At 45.3% G+C, this 16,765-nt stretch overlaps 1 protein-coding gene across 6 annotated transcripts in view; it reads left to right on the forward strand.

Moving 5' to 3' along the window:
• LOC139584363 (suppressor of tumorigenicity 7 protein homolog) overlaps positions 1-16,765 on the forward strand; it is an 88,026-nt gene that overhangs the window by 40,546 nt on the left and 30,715 nt on the right. The gene's annotated exons all lie outside the window — the stretch shown is intronic.

Raw genomic sequence — 16,765 nt, forward strand, 5'->3', positions numbered from 1 at the left:
ATCCCGAGGTCAAAGAGCTGGAAATTCAACACCTCCATGCTATCAAACGAAGCATTCCATACATTGGTAACTACATGGATAGACAACTACACACAAGACAACAAAGATACTCCTGTTTCTCCGGCCACAATGTGGGACGCTGCTAAAGCCACACTAAGAGGTCATCTAATTGCATATGCTTCCTCTAAGAAAAAAGCAATGGAAGCACACAGGCTAGATCTGGAGAGGGAGCTGGAACGCTGTGAAAAAGTACATAAACAATCCACAGACAGCACCTCCTGGAGTCAACTTAAAGCAGCCAAAGCCAAACTGAATTTGGACTATACTCGGGAGATTTAAAAAAAAAAAAAAAGTTTTCTTTACTAAACAGAAATATCATGAGTATAGCAATAGGCCTAGTAGATTGCTTGCTTATCAATTAAAAAAAGAGCAGTCAGAGCGTACAATTATGGCTATCCGAACAGCAGAGGACGAGGTCACATATGACCCAAAAAAGATCAATTTAACTTTTCATGATTTTTACTGCAAACTATATACCTCTGAGAGAAAACACACGGAAGCAGAACTCCACTCCTTCCTAGAGGGAATCTCGCTACCTAAACTATCAGAGACTGACCAAGAAGATCTCAACTCCCCCTTCACTCCTGAGGAGATCCTGGAGGCAATTACCTCCATGCCACCTAACAAGTCCCCAGGCCCAGATGGATTCCCCAGAGAGTTCTACAAAGCTTTTTGGCCCCAGCTTAGCCCTATTTTCATGCCAATGCTGGAGGATTTTTGCAAAAACGGAGTTCTCCCAGACTCAATGCGCACAGCTCGCATTACAGTGTTGCTCAAAAAAGACAAGGACCCCCTATCCTGCTCCTCCTTCCGGCCCATAAGCTTGTTGGATTTCGACTACAAAATAATTACCAAATTGCTGGCCAAAAGACTAAACACTCTTCTTCCCAAAATAATAAAAGCGGACCAAACTGGATTTATTAGAGACAGATACTCTTCTGATAACATTCGCCGTCTTTTTGATATTATTGATCAAGTAAACGCACAGAAGACCCCTGTCCTGCTGGCTTCACTGGATGCTGAGAAGGCGTTCGACAGGATGGAGTGGAGCTTTTTGTTCTCAGTCTTAGAAAAGTTCAATATGGGCCCAAACTTTATTAAATGGATCAAATCACTATACTCTCATCCAAATGCCATGGTGACTACTAACGGACTGAACTCTGACAGATTCCCTTTGGGACGGGGCACAAGACAAGGGTGCTCGCTATCCCCCCTGCTCTACTTGTTGGGGGCGGAGCCTCTGGCAGAGTTGATAAGGAGCAATTCAAGTATTACAGGTGTTCCTGCAGGCGGCCTGCAGCACAAGATTTCGCTTTACGCGGATGATGTCTTGCTCTACATATCCAATCCTGAGAAATCCCTTCCTCCCATTTTAGACACAATTGCTCAGTATGGCACGTTTTCAGGTTATAAGATAAATTTTAACAAATCCACTGTCTGCCCTCTCAATATTACACTCACCAGTTCTATGAAGACACTATGCCCATTCCAATGGAAGACACAGGGGTTTCAATACCTTGGGATATTCATAACACCAGATCTGAATAGGCTTTTCAAGGAGAATTATCTTCCACTCCTGGATCGAATCAAAAACAACCTCCAAACCTGGATCTCCCTCCCAATTAGCTTAGTAGGAAGAATTAATGTAATCCGTATGAACATCCTCCCTAGACTGAACTATTTATTTCAGATGCTCCCATGCTATCTCCCAGCTTCCTTTTTCAAAACAATTAACCAAAGCATCACCAAATTTATATGGGGCAATAAAAAACCTAGGATCAAGCTCTCCACTCTATCGAAACCTGAATCTAAGGGCGGTCTAGCCCTTCCCTCCCTTCAATTGTACTACTGGTCTGCCCAAATCCGCAACATGCTAACATGGATCACAAACAGACAAGAGTCAACGTGGATCCAGATAGAAGCCCAATCCTGTGGTTCATTGCCACTAAGCTCAACTATATTCATTAATAACTTTAGTGAAGTGGGCAACATAGCCAAAACATTTGTGATTTACAGCACCCTACTAGCGTGGAGGGACTGTAAGAAATACCTGGGCATCTCCTCCCAAATATGCTCTCACTCGCCTATAGTAGGCAACCCAGACTTGCCAAAAGCCCTGAGGGATGCCAACTTTAATCTTTGGCATACTCTAGGAATCAGGACCTTTTCAGACCTATTTCATCAGAAGACCACTACACTGAAATCCTTTCAAGAGCTCTGCAGTGAATTCAATGTGCCAAGATCCCATTTTTTAAATATCTTCAAATTAGACATGTCATCTCCTCATTTACTTCCAAGAGGAGGTTTAGAACTCAGTTGAACGAAGTTGAAACCCTTCTTGTCACAGCACAATCCATTAAAGGCAAAATATCCTATATCTATAGACTCCTTTCTGAGAAAGGAGGCTCCTCCTTTACTCCTTTGAAAATAATCTGGGAAAAGGACCTTGGTCTGACTATCAGTGATGAGTTATGGGCGGAGGTTTGCGACAGGGTATACTGCTCCTCTACTAATGTAAAAATGAAAGAATCGAATTACAAATTTTTGTACAAATTTTATTACACTCCCTTGAGACTCCATAAAATGAAAACAGACATTTCTCCTAACTGTAAAAGATGTACCTCTGAAAGTGGAACCTATATGCATGTATTTTGGAGCTGTAGAGAGATTGCCAGATTTTGGCAATCTATACATACTGCTGCACAGAAAATACTAGATGTACAGTTTGATATGACCCCGTGTCTCTATCTTCTTAATGCCCAGCAGGACTTTGTTCTTGATCCTGACAGAGAAAATTTGCTCATGACCATTACATACTTTGCTAAGAAATGTATCCTTCTATTGTGGGCCTCTAGTACCTCTCCTACATTTAAAATGTGGATTGACCAGATTGTTGACTTTCTCCCTCTTGAAAAGCTCACTTATGACCTCCACAAGAGACAGCCCAAGTTTGATAGACTCTGGTCTCCACTACTCCACTATATCTCAAATTGGACAGAGTGAATGGGGGGATCGGGGAGGTGAGCAGATGCGTGCTGTGTAAGGTGCTGTAAAATCTAAAAACTAATCATTGGCTCGTCATCTCAGCTAAGGCTGGAAATAGCAAATAAGAACCTTGATAGTGCTGCTGCAAGTTCTACATTTTAAATTTTGTTATAATTATTATTTGTGTGTATGTGTGTATGTATGTATATGTAGGTATGTATATATGTATATATACAGTGGGGAGAACAAGTATTTGATACACTGCCGATTTTGCAGGTTTTCCTACTTACAAAGCATGTAGAGGTCTGTAATTTTTATCATAGGTACACTTCAACTATGAGAGACGGAATCTAAAACAAAAATCCAGAAAATCACATTGTATGATTTTTAAGTAATTAATTTGCATTTTATTGCATGACATAAGTATTTGATACATCAGAAAAGCAGAACTTAATATTTGGTACAGAAACCTTTGTTTGCAATTACAGAGATCATATGTTTCCTGTAGTTCTTGACCAGGTTTGCACACACTGCAGCAGGGATTTTGGCCCACTCCTCCATACAGAACTTCTCTAGATCCTTCAGGTTTCGGGGCTGTCACTGGGCAATACGGACTTTCAGCTCCCTCCAAAGATTTTCTATTGGGTTCAGGTCTGGAGACTGGCTAGGCCACTCCAGGACCTTGAGATGCTTCTTACGGAGCCACTCCTTAGTTGCCCTGGCTGTGTGTTTCGGGTTGTTGTCATGCTGGAAGACCCAGCCACGACCCATCTTCAATGCTCTTACTGAGCGAAGGAGGTTGTTGGCCAAGATCTCGCGATACATGGCCCCATCCATCCTCCCCTCAATACGGTGCAGTCGTCCTGTCCCCTTTGCAGAAAAGCATCCCCAAAGAATGATGTTTCCACCTCCATGCTTCACGGTTGGGATGGTGTTCTTGGGGTTGTACTCATCCTTCTTCTTCCTCCAAACATGGCGAGTGGAGTTTAGACCAAAAAGCTCTATTTTTGTCTCATCAGACCACATGACCTTCTCCCATTCCTCCTCTGGATCATCCAGATGGTCATTGGAAAACTTCAGACAGGCCTGGACATGCGCTGGCTTGAGCAGGGGGACCTTGCGTGCGCTGCAGGATTTTAATCCATGACGGCGTAGTGTGTTACTAATGGTTTTCTTTGAGACTGTGGTCCCAGCTCTCTTCAGGTCATTGACCAGGTCCTGCCGTGTAGTTCTGGGCTGATCCCTCAACTTCCTCATGATCATCGATGCCCCACGAGGTAAGATCTTGCATGGAGCCCCAGACCGAGGGTGATTGACCGTCATCTTGAACTTCTTCCATTTTCTAATAATTGCGCCAACAGTTGTTGCCTTCTCACCAAGCTGCTTGCCTATTGTCCTGTAGCCCATCCCAGCCTTGTGCAGGTCTACAATTTTATCCCTGATGTCCTTACACAGCTCTCTGGTCTTGCCATTGTGGAGAGGTTGGAGTCTGTTTGATTGAGTGTGTGGACAGGTGTCTTTTATACAGGTAACGAGTTCAAACAGGTGCAGTTAATACAGGTAATGAGTGGAGAACAGGAGGGCTTCTTAAAGAAAAACTAACAGGTCTGTGAGAGCCGGAATTCTTACTGGTTGGTAGGTGATCAAATACTTATGTCATGCAATAAAATGCAAATTAATTACTTAAAAATCATACAATGTGATTTTCTGGATTTTTGTTTTAGATTCCATCTCTCACAGTTGAAGTGTACCTATGATAAAAATTACAGACCTCTACATGCTTTGTAAGTAGGAAAACCTACAAAATTGACAGTGTATCAAATACTTGTTCTCCCCACTGTATATATATATATATAACATTTTTTTATTTTTTATTATTATTATTATAATTTTTTTTTAAGTCTGTCACATCTGTGAATGTAGAATGTGTTTGGTTGGTTGTTTGAAAACTTAATAAAACTTTAAATTGAAAAAAAAGGAAAGCAAAGGCTAGCTTTTTCAAACTGACTGTGTATAGTGGTCGTTTGACTGCGGACCAATTATGGACGCAGGCAATGAGGCAGTGATCGCTGAGATCCTGGTTGAAGACAGCAGAGGTGTATTTAGAGGGCAAGTTGGTCAGGATGATATCTATGAGGGTGCCCGTGTTTACAGATTTAGGGTTGTACCTGGTAGGTTCCTTGATAATTTGTGTAAGATTGAGGGCATCTAGCTTAGATTGTAGGACGGCCGGGGTTTTAAGCATATGCCAGTTTAGGTCACCTAACTGTACGAACTCTGAAGATAAATAGGGGGCAATCAATTCACATATGGTGTCCAGGGCACAGCTGGGGGCTGAGGGGGTCTATAACAAGCGGCAACAGTGAGAGACTTATTTCTGGAAAGGTGTATTTTTAAAAGTAGAAAGCTCTAACTGTTTGGGAACAGACCTGGATAGTATGACAGAACTCTGCAGGCTCTGCAGGCTATCTCTGCAGTAGATTGCAACTACGCCACCTTAGAACTGCCAATCTTGACCTAAAATGTTGTAGTTGGGGATGGAAATTTCAGATTTTTGGTGGCCTTCCTAAGCCAGGATTCAGACACGGCTAGGACGTCAGGGTTAGCGGAGTGTGCTAAAGCAATGAATAAAACAAACTTAGGGAGGAGGCTTCTGATGTTAACATGCATGAAAACAAGGCTTTTACGGTTTCATAAGTCAACAAATGATAGCGCCTGGGGAATAGGTGTGGTACTGGGGTCTACAGGGCCTGGGTTAACCCCTACATCACCAGAGGAACAGAGGAGGAGTAGGATAAGGGTATGGCTAAAGGCTATAAGAACTGGTCGTCTAGTGCGTTGGGAACAGAGAATAAAAGGAGCAGAATTCTGGGCGTGGTAGAATAGATTCAGGGCATAATGTACAGACAAGGGTATGGTAGGATGTGTGTACAGTGGAGGTAAACTTAGGCGTTGAGTGACGATGAGAGAGATTGCATCTCTGGAGGCACCAGTTAAGCCAGGTGAGATCTCCGCATGTGTGGGGGGTGGGACAAAAGAGCTCTCTAAGGTATGTTGAGTGGGACCGGGGGCTCTTCAGTGAAATAAAACAATAAGTACTAACTGAGACAGCAGTAGACGAGGCATATTGACATTAGAGAGAGGCATAAAGTAATCCCGGGTGTTGATCGGGAGAGCTAAGACAACGGGTAAATGGTGATGAATGGGCAGAGAGGGTCATTTAGGTATGCACAGGACCTGAGTTCAAGGCTGGGGCCGACAGATAAACAAAAAGAGGTACCACGTTAGTGAATAGTCCAGCAGGCATCAGCTGTGTAGCCGAGTGATCATAAAGTCCAATGAGCAGCAATAGGTGAGTCAGGGAGCCGTTCGGTAGTCAGTACTACGCTAGGCGAGCGGGAGACAACGGCGTTCAGAAAGCTAGCGGGCCAGGGCTAGCGGATGGGTATTTGGCGACATCGCAACGGAAAAGCCTTTGCATATTTGCACAGTATAATATACTCCCAATATAAGAACGATGCTCATATGTAGGCCTAGCCTATACAATGTACCTGGCTGGAGTGCACAGTGAGATGACCACATATGAACAATACTTATTCAACTGAGAATATAATACGCCTATCACTGACAACATGTGAACTATACTTATTCAACTGAGAATATAATACGCCTATCACTGACAACATACAGTTGAAGTCGGAAGATTACATACACTTAGGTTAGAGTCATTAAAACTAGTTTTTCAACCACTCCACAAATTTCTTGTTAACAAACTATAGTTTTAGCAAGTCGGTTAGGACATCTACTTTGTGCATGACACAAGTAATTTTTCCAACAATTGTTTACAGACTATTTCACTTATAATTCACTGTATCACAATTATAGTGGGTCAGAAGTTTACATACACTAAATTGACCGTGTCTATAAACAGCTTGGAAAATTCCCGAAAATGTCATGGCTTTAGAAGCTTCTGATAGGTTAATTGACATAATTTGAGTCAATTGGAGGTGTACCTGTGGATGTATTTCAAGGCCTACCTTCAAACTCAGTGCCTCTTTGCTTGACATCATGGGAAAATCAAAAGAAATCAACCAAGACTTCAGAAAAAACAATTGTAGACCTCTACAAGTCTGGTTCATCCTTGGGAGCAATTTCCAAATGCCTGAAGGTACCACGTTCATCTGTACAAGCAATAGTATGCAAGTATAAACACCATGGGACCATGCAGCCGTCATACCGCTCAGGAAGGAGACGTGTTCTGTCTCCTAGAGTTGAACGTACTTTTGTGCGAAAAGTGCAAATCAATCCCAGAACAACAGCAAAGGACCTTGTGAAGATGCTGGAGGAAACCGGTGCAAAATGATCTATATCCACAGTAAAACGAGTCCTATATCGACATAACCTGAAAGGCCGCTCAGAAAGGAAGAAGACACTGCTCCAAACCCACCATAAAAAACCCAGACTACGGTTTGCAACTGCACATGAGGACAAAGATCGTACTTTTTGGGGAAATGGGACAAAGATCGTACTTTTTGGGGAAATGTCCTCTGGTCTGATGAAACCAAAAACAGAACTGTTTGGCCATACTGACCATCGTTATGTTTGGAGGAAAAAGGGAGGCTTGCAAGCCGAAGAACACCATCCCAACCGTGAAGCACAGGGGTGGCAGCATCATGTTGTGGGGGTGCTTTGCTGCAGGAGGGACTGGTGCACTTCACAAAATAGATGGCATCATGAGGCAGGAAAATTATGTGGATATATTGAAGCAACATCTCAAGACATCAGTCAGGAAGTTAAAGCTTGGTCGCAAATGGGTCTTCCAAATGGAAAATGGACCCCAAGCATACTTCCAAAGTTGTGGCAAAATGGCTTAAGGACAACAAAGTCAAGGTATTGGAGTGGCCATCACAAAGCCCTGACCTCAATCCCATAGAAAATTTGTGGACAGAACTGAAAAAGCCTGTGCGAGCAAGGAGGCCTACAAACCTGACTCATTTACACCAGCTCTGTCAGGAGGAATGGGCCAACAATTCACCCAACTTATTGTTGGAAGCTTGTGGAAGGCTACCCGAAACGATTGACCCAAGTTAAACAATTTAAAGGCAATGCTACCAAATACTAATTGAGTGTATGTAAACTTCTGACCCACTGGGAATGTGATGAAAGGAATAAAAGCTGAAATAAATCATTCTCTCTACTATTATTCTGACATTTCACATTCTTAAAATAAAGTGGTGATCCTAACTGACCTAAGACAGGGAATTTTTACTAGGATTAAATGTCAGGAATTGTGAAAAACCGAGTTTAAATGTATTTGGCTAAGGTGTATGTAAACTTCCGACTTCAACTGTATGAACAATACTTATTCAACTGAGAATATAATACGCATATCACTGACAACATATGAACGATACTTATTCAACTGAGAATATAATATGTGTATCACTGCTAAAAAATAAGGGTGCTTTGAACCTTTTTAGGGCCATATGAAGCAATCGCAATCTCTAGCAGTGTAGTGTGTCACTCTTCTAGCAGTGTAGTGTGTCACTCTTCTAGCAGTGTAGTGTGTCACTCTTCTAGCAGTGTAGTGTGTCACTCTTCTAGCAGTGTAGTGTGTCAATCTCCTCTAGCAGTGTAGTGTGTCAATCACTCTTCTAGCAGTGTAGTGTGTCACTCTTCTAGCAGTGTAGTGTGTCACTCTTCTAGCAGTGTAGTGTGTCACTCTTCTAGCAGTGTAGTGTGTCACTCTTCTAGCAGTGTAGTGTGTCACTCCTCTAGCCGTGTAGTGTGTCACTCTTCTAGCAGTGTAGTGTGTCACTCTTCTAGCAGTGTAGTGTGTCACTCTTCTAGCAGTGTAGTGTGTCACTCTTCTAGCAGTGTAGTGTGTCACTCGTCTAGCAGTGTAGTGTGTCAATCACTCTTCTAGCAGTGTAGTGTGTCACTCTTCTAGCAGTGTAGTGTGTCACTCTTACATTTACATTACATTTACATTTAAGTCATTTAGCAGACGCTCTTATCCAGAGCGACTTACAAATTGGTGCATTCACCTTATGACATCCAGTGGAACAGCCACTTTACAATAGTGCATCTAAATCTTTTAAGGGGGGGGGGGGGGGTGAGAAGGATTACTTTATCCTATCCTAGGTATTCCTTAAAGAGGTGGGGTTTCAGGTGTCTCCGGAAGGTGGTGATTGACTCCGCTGTCCTGGCGTCGTGAGGGAGTTTGTTCCACCATTGGGGGGCCAGAGCAGCGAACAGTTTTGACTGGGCTGAGCGGGAACTGTACTTCCTCAGTGGTAGGGAGGCGAGCAGGCCAGAGGTGGATGAACGCAGTGCCCTTGTTTGGGTGTAGGGCCTGATCAGAGCCTGGAGGTACTGAGGTGCCGTTCCCCTCACAGCTCCGTAGGCAAGCACCATGGTCTTGTAGCGGATGCGAGCTTCAACTGGAAGCCAGTGGAGAGAGCGGAGGAGCGGGGTGACGTGAGAGAACTTGGGAAGGTTGAACACCAGACGGGCTGCGGCGTTCTGGATGAGTTGTAGGGGTTTAATGGCACAGGCAGGGAGCCCAGCCAACAGCGAGTTGCAGTAATCCAGACGGGAGATGACAAGTGCCTGGATTAGGACCTGCGCCGCTTCCTGTGTGAGGCAGGGTCGTACTCTGCGGATGTTGTAGAGCATGAACCTACAGGAACGGGCCACCGCCTTGATGTTAGTTGAGAACGACAGGGTGTTGTCCAGGATCACGCCAAGGTTCTTAGCGCTCTGGGAGGAGGACACAATGGAGTTGTCAACCGTGATGGCGAGATCATGGAACGGGCAGTCCTTCCCCGGGAGGAAGAGCAGCTCCGTCTTGCCGAGGTTCAGCTTGAGGTGGTGATCCGTCATCCACACTGATATGTCTGCCAGACATGCAGAGATGCGATTCGCCACCTGGTCATCAGAAGGGGGAAAGGAGAAGATTAGTTGTGTGTCGTCTGCATAGCAATGATAGGAGAGACCATGTGAGGTTATGACAGAGCCAAGTGACTTGGTGTATAGCGAGAATAGGAGAGGGCCTAGAACAGAGCCCTGGGGGACACCAGTGGTGAGAGCACGTGGTGAGGAGACAGATTCTCGCCACGCCACCTGGTAGGAGCGACCTGTCAGGTAGGACGCAATCCAAGCGTGGGCCGCGCCGGAGATGCCCAACTCGGAGAGGGTGGAGAGGAGGATCTGATGGTTCACAGTATCGAAGGCAGCCGATAGGTCTAGAAGGATGAGAGCAGAGGAGAGAGAGTTAGCTTTAGCAGTGCGGAGCGCCTCCGTGATACAGAGAAGAGCAGTCTCAGTTGAATGACTAGTCTTGAAACCTGACTGATTTGGATCAAGAAGGTCATTCTGAGAGAGATAGCGGGAGAGCTGGCCAAGGACGGCACGTTCAAGAGTTTTGGAGAGAAAAGAAAGAAGGGATACTGGTCTGTAGTTGTTGACATCGGAGGGATCGAGTGTAGGTTTTTTCAGAAGGGGTGCAACTCTCGCTCTCTTGAAGACGGAAGGGACGTAGCCAGCGGTCAGGGATGAGTTGATGAGCGAGGTGAGGTAAGGGAGAAGGTCTCCGGAAATGGTCTGGAGAAGAGAGGAGGGGATAGGGTCAAGCGGGCAGGTTGTTGGGCGGCCGGCCGTCACAAGACGCGAGATTTCATCTGGAGAGAGAGGGGAGAAAGAGGTCAGAGCACAGGGTAGGGCAGTGTGAGCAGAACCAGCGGTGTCGTTTGACTTAGCAAACGAGGATCGGATGTCGTCGACCTTCTTTTCAAAATGGTTGACGAAGTCATCTGCAGAGAGGGAGGAGGGGGGGGGGGGGGGAGGAGGATTCAGGAGGGAGGAGAAGGTGGCAAAGAGCTTCCTAGGGTTAGAGGCAGATGCTTGGAATTTAGAGTGGTAGAAAGTGGCTTTAGCAGCAGAGACAGAAGAGGAAAATGTAGAGAGGAGGGAGTGAAAGGATGCCAGGTCCGCAGGGAGGCGAGTTTTCCTCCATTTCCGCTCGGCTGCCCGGAGCCCTGTTCTGTGAGCTCGCAGTGAGTCGTCGAGCCACGGAGCGGGAGGGGAGGACCGAGCCGGCCTGGAGGATAGGGGACATAGAGAATCAAAGGATGCAGAAAGGGAGGAGAGGAGGGTTGAGGAGGCAGAATCAGGAGATAGGTTGGAGAAGGTTTGAGCAGAGGGAAGAGATGATAGGATGGAAGAGGAGAGGGTAGCGGGGGAGAGAGAGCGAAGGTTGGGACGGCGCGATACCATCCGAGTAGGGGCAGTGTGGGAAGTGTTGGATGAGAGCGAGAGGGAAAAGGATACAAGGTAGTGGTCGGAGACTTGGAGGGGAGTTGCAATGAGGTTAGTGGAAGAACAGCATCTAGTAAAGATGAGGTCGAGCGTATTGCCTGCCTTGTGAGTAGGGGGGGAAGGTGAGAGGGTGAGGTCAAAAGAGGAGAGGAGTGGAAAGAAGGAGGCAGAGAGGAATGAGTCAAAGGTAGACGTGGGGAGGTTAAAGTCGCCCAGAACTGTGAGAGGTGAGCCGTCCTCAGGAAAGGAGCTTATCAAGGCATCAAGCTCATTGATGAACTCTCCGAGGGAACCTGGAGGGCGATAAATGATAAGGATGTTAAGCTTGAAAGGGCTGGTAACTGTGACAGCATGGAATTCAAAGGAGGCGATAGACAGATGGGTAAGGGGAGAAAGAGAGAATGACCACTTGGGAGAGATGAGGATCCCGGTGCCACCACCCCGCTGACCAGAAGCTCTCGGGGTGTGCGAGAACACGTGGGCGGACGAAGAGAGAGCAGTAGCAGCAGTGTTATCTGTGGTGATCCATGTTTCCGTCAGTGCCAAGAAGTCGAGGGACTGGAGGGAGGCATAGGCTGAGATGAACTCTGCCTTGTTGGCCGCAGATCGGCAGTTCCAGAGGCTACCGGAGACCTGGAACTCCACGTGGGTCGTGCGTGCTGGGACCACCAGATTAGGGTGGCCGCGGCCACGCGGTGTGGAGCGTTTGTATGGTCTGTGCAGAGAGGAGAGAACAGGGATAGACAGACACATAGTTGACAGGCTACAGAAGAGACTAAGCTAATGCAAAGGAGATTGGAATGACAAGTGGACTACGCGTCTCGAATGTTCAGAAAGTTAAGCTTACGTAGCAAGAATCTTATTGACTAGAATGATTAAGATGATACAGTACTGCTGAAGTAGGCTAGCTGGCAGTGGCTGCGTTGTTGACTTTGTAGGCTAGCTGGCAGTGGCTGCGTTGTTGACACTACACTAATCAAGTCGTTCCGTTGAGTGTAATAGTTTCTACAGTGCTGCTATTCGGGGGCTAGCTGGCTAGCTAGCAGTGTTGATTACGTTACGTTGCGTTAAAAGAACGACAGTAGCTGGCTAGCTAACCTAGAAAATCGCTCTAGACTACACAATTATCTTTGATACAAAGACGGCTATGTAGCTAGCTGTGTAGCTAGCTACGATCAAACAAATCCAACCGTTGTACTGTAATGAAATGAAATGAAAATGTGATACTACCTGTGGAGCGAAGCGGAATGCGACCGGGTTGTTGAGTGCGGAAGTTCTATTCGGTAGACGTTGGCTAGCTGTTGGCTAGCTAGCAGTGTCTCCTATGTTAAGGACGACAAATAGCTGGCTAGCTAACCTCGGTAAATTAAGATAATCACTCTAAAACTACACACTCTAAACTACACAATTATCTTGGATACGAAGACAGCAAAGACAACTATGTAGCTAGCTAACACTACACTAATCAAGTCGTTCAGTTGAGTGTAATAGTTGCTACAGTGCTGCTATTCGGTAGACGGTGGACGTTTGCTAGCTGGCTAGCTGCTGGGCAGATAGCAGTGTAGACTGCGTTAGGACGACGTAATACGATAATTACGCAATTATTTTTGATACAAAGACGGCTATGTAGCTAGCTAAGAAGAAATTGCTAAGATTAGACAAATCAAACCGTTGTACTATAATTGAATGTAATGAAATGTAATGAAAAGTTATACTACCTGCGGACCAAAGCGCAAATGCGACCGCTCGCTCCAACCCGGAAGTGACGAAAAAAGGGACTACACTCTTCTAGCAGTGTAGTGTGTCACTCTTCTAGCAGTGTAGTGTGTCACTCTTCTAGCAGTGTAGTGTGTCAATCACTCTTCTAGCAGTGTAGTGTGTCAATCACTCTTCTAGCAGTGTAGTGTGTCACTCTTCTAGCAGTGTAGTGTGTCACTCTTCTAGCAGTGTAGTGTGTCACTCTTCTAGCAGTGTAGTGTGTCAATCTCCTCTAGCAGGGTAGTGTGTCACTCTTCTAGAAGTGTAGTGTGTCACTCTTCTAGCAGTGTAGTGTGTCACTCTTCTAGCAGTGTAGTGTGTCACTCTTCTAGCAGTGTAGTGTGTCAATCTCCTCTAGCAGTGTAGTGTGTCACTCTTCTAGCTGTGTAGTGTGTCACTCTTCTAGCAGTGTAGTGTGTCACTCTTCTAGCAGTGTAGTGTGTCACTCTTCTAGCAGTGTAGTGTGTCACTCTTCTAGCAGTGTAGTGTCAATCACTCTTCTAGCAGTGTAGTGTCAATCACTCTTCTAGCAGTGTAGTGTGTCAATCTCCTCTAGCAGTGTAGTGTGTCAATCTCCTCTAGCAGTGTAGTGTGTCACTCTTCTAGCAGTGTAGTGTGTCACTCTTCTAGCAGTGTAGTGTGTCACTCTTCTAGCAGTGTAGTGTGTCAATCTCTTCTAGCAGTGTAGTGTGTCACTCTTCTAGCAGTGTAGTGTGTCACTCTTCTAGCAGTGTAGTGTGTCACTCTTCTAGCAGTGTAGTGTGTCACTCTTTTAGCAGTGTAGTGTGTCACTCTTCTAGCAGTGTAGTGTGTCACTCTTCTAGCAGTGTAGTGTGTCACTCTTCTAGCAGTGTAGTGTGTCACTCCTCGAGCAGTGTAGTGTGTCACTCTTCTAGCAGTGTAGTGTGTCACTCTTCTAGCAGTGTAGTGTGTCACTCTTCTAGCAGTGTAGTGTGTCACTCTTCTAGCAGTGTAGTGTGTCACTCTTCTAGCAGTGTAGTGTGTCACTCTTCTAGCAGTGTAGTGTGTCACTCTTCTAGCAGTGTAGTGTGTCACTCTTCTAGCAGTGTAGTGTGTCACTCTTCTAGCAGTGTAGTGTGTCACTCTTCTAGCAGTGTAGTGTGTCACTCTTCTAGCAGTGTAGTGTGTCACTCTTCTAGCAGTGTAGTGTGTCACTCTTCTAGCAGTGTAGTGTCACTCTTCTAGCAGTGTAGTGTGTCACTCTTCTAGCAGTGTAGTGTGTCACTCCTCTAGCAGTGTAGTGTGTCACTCTTTTAGCAGTGTAGTGTGTCACTCTTCTAGCAGTGTAGTGTGTCACTCTTTTAGCAGTGTAGTGTGTCACTCCTCTAGCAGTGTAGTGTGTCACTCTTCTAGCAGTGTAGTGTGTCACTCTTCTAGCAGTGTAGTGTGTCACTCTTCTAGCAGTGTAGTGTGTCACTCTTCTAGCAGTGTAGTGTGTCACTCTTCTAGCAGTGTAGTGTGTCACTCTTTTAGCAGTGTAGTGTGTCACTCTTCTAGCAGTGTAGTGTGTCACTCTTCTAGCAGTGTAGTGTGTCACTCTTCTAGCAGTGTAGTGTGTCACTCTTCTAGCAGTGTAGTGTGTCACTCTTCTAGCAGTGTAGTGTGTCACTCCTCTAGCAGTGTAGTGTGTCACTCTTCTAGCAGTGTAGTGTGTCACTCTTCTAGCAGTGTAGTGTGTCACTCTTCTAGCAGTGTAGTGTGTCACTCCTCTAGCAGTGTAGTGTGTCACTCTTTTAGCAGTGTAGTGTGTCACTCTTCTAGCAGTGTAGTGTGTCACTCTTCTAGCAGTGTAGTGTGTCACTCTTCTAGCAGTGTAGTGTGTCACTCTTCTAGCAGTGTAGTGTGTCACTCCTCTAGCAGTGTAGTGTGTCACTCTTCTAGCAAATGTAGTGTGTCACTCTTCTAGCAGTGTAGTGTGTCACTCTTCTAGCAGTGTTGTGTGTCTAGCAGTGTAATGCTCTCGATTGTGCAGCTGTAAAAGTTTCTCAGGGTTTTTGGTGACGAGCCAAATTTCTCCAGCCTCCTGAGGTTGAAGAGGTGCTATTGCGCCTTCACCACACTGTCTGTGTGGATGGACCATTTCCGTTTGTCTGTGATGTGTACGCCAAGGAACTTAACTTTCCACCTTCTCCATTGCTGTCCCTTCGATGTGGATAGGGGGGTGCTCCCTCTGCTGTTTCCTGAAGTCCACGATCAGCTCCTTTGTTTTGGCAGTTTGACAAAGGCGTACATCACTTTGACGGCAACCAGCTGTCACTCTGTTACCGTGGTTACCCGGCCTGCCCTATTAGCAGTAGAAACGGATGGGTCAGGGTCGGGTTTCTGTGGTATCTGCCCACTACTGCTATTTTTGTTTTAGTGAGAAGCTTAGTTGGTAACTAGAACCTGAGGGAAGTAAAAAAAAAAAAAAAAAAGGGGTTTTATTTTATATTAAGGCGTTTGTTTATTTATTCACAAATGGCCTAGATGGTTTTTCAAGGGACTGCTGAGATAGAGCTTTGTTGGACGGTGTTTACTGTTGTAATAAACAATCCAGATCAAGTTTACCTGTCACTGACCAGTGTCTTTTCAATAACCTTTTACAGCAAAGCACGTTGCTGCTTAATTGAGGCACATTTTGATAATGTTTGCACTCACACTGGTACAATTTCTAATGATCCAAAGCCAGTTTGCCAGAACAGGTAGATTTACCTGTTGTGCTCTTATTCAGTGGAAATGACTTCTCCAGTTAGCTTTGGTCCCTCAGGCTTCAGTAAGCCCTGGTCCCTCAGGCTTCAGCTGATGGTGTGATTCTATCATAGCCACCCTCAGAGCTATAGCAGTTCCCCTTATCCTCAGGAGCCTCAGTCAGTAAGTCAGTCTGACTAAGTGTGGCCTCCATGATATGTGGATGAAGTATGGAACGAGAACCACTGTTTGAAGAGTCAAACAGCCTGAGCCCTCTTCATGTTGACTGCTAGGTTGGTGATAGTGAGGGAGCTTTCAAGGACACCGATGTATTAATGTTCCGCTTTGTGTTTTGAAATGCAAATGCATTCAACTCATTGATGTTCAAGCATCTCTCTTCAAGGCATGTTGATTTTGTTGAGAAGAAGTCAAGACAAGCTCAGAGCAGAGAGCCCTTATTGTAGTTGGTTCAGAGGGATCTTCTTTACAAAATCATCACATTCCTCGTCATGTTCCTTCACTACTGTACCACTGTATGATTTAGACCAATCACATCAGACATTTAATTACATTGGGCTCTCTGGCAGTTGTCAGGTTCTTATTAGGCTCTATTGGAAGAAAGGCAACAGAAAAATATTACAGAGCAGGTGCTGGATTTGTTTATTCATTCAATATATAAAGAGTGAAACCACAACCACTGCATTCTATTCTCCTACGTGGTTTATTGACAATGTTTCAACCACTCAGGTCTTTTATTAGATCCGGAAAGACAACATCCCATCTCCAAGCTGGTTGAGACATGGCATTAATGGAGTAGACTATTTCAATTCACACTCTCTCTCTCTTTCTAGCTACGTCTTCTAGTCTCGAGTAGGGTCGTTGAGAGGGGTTGTCATGGTTACCTTTTCATGCGGAGGTGAAAGAGCAGCCCACCCCCACATTAAAATGGGAGCTT

Source organism: Salvelinus alpinus, chromosome 9 (genome assembly GCF_045679555.1).
Source record: "Salvelinus alpinus chromosome 9, SLU_Salpinus.1, whole genome shotgun sequence".
Classification (NCBI taxonomy): Eukaryota; Metazoa; Chordata; class Actinopteri; order Salmoniformes; family Salmonidae; genus Salvelinus; species Salvelinus alpinus.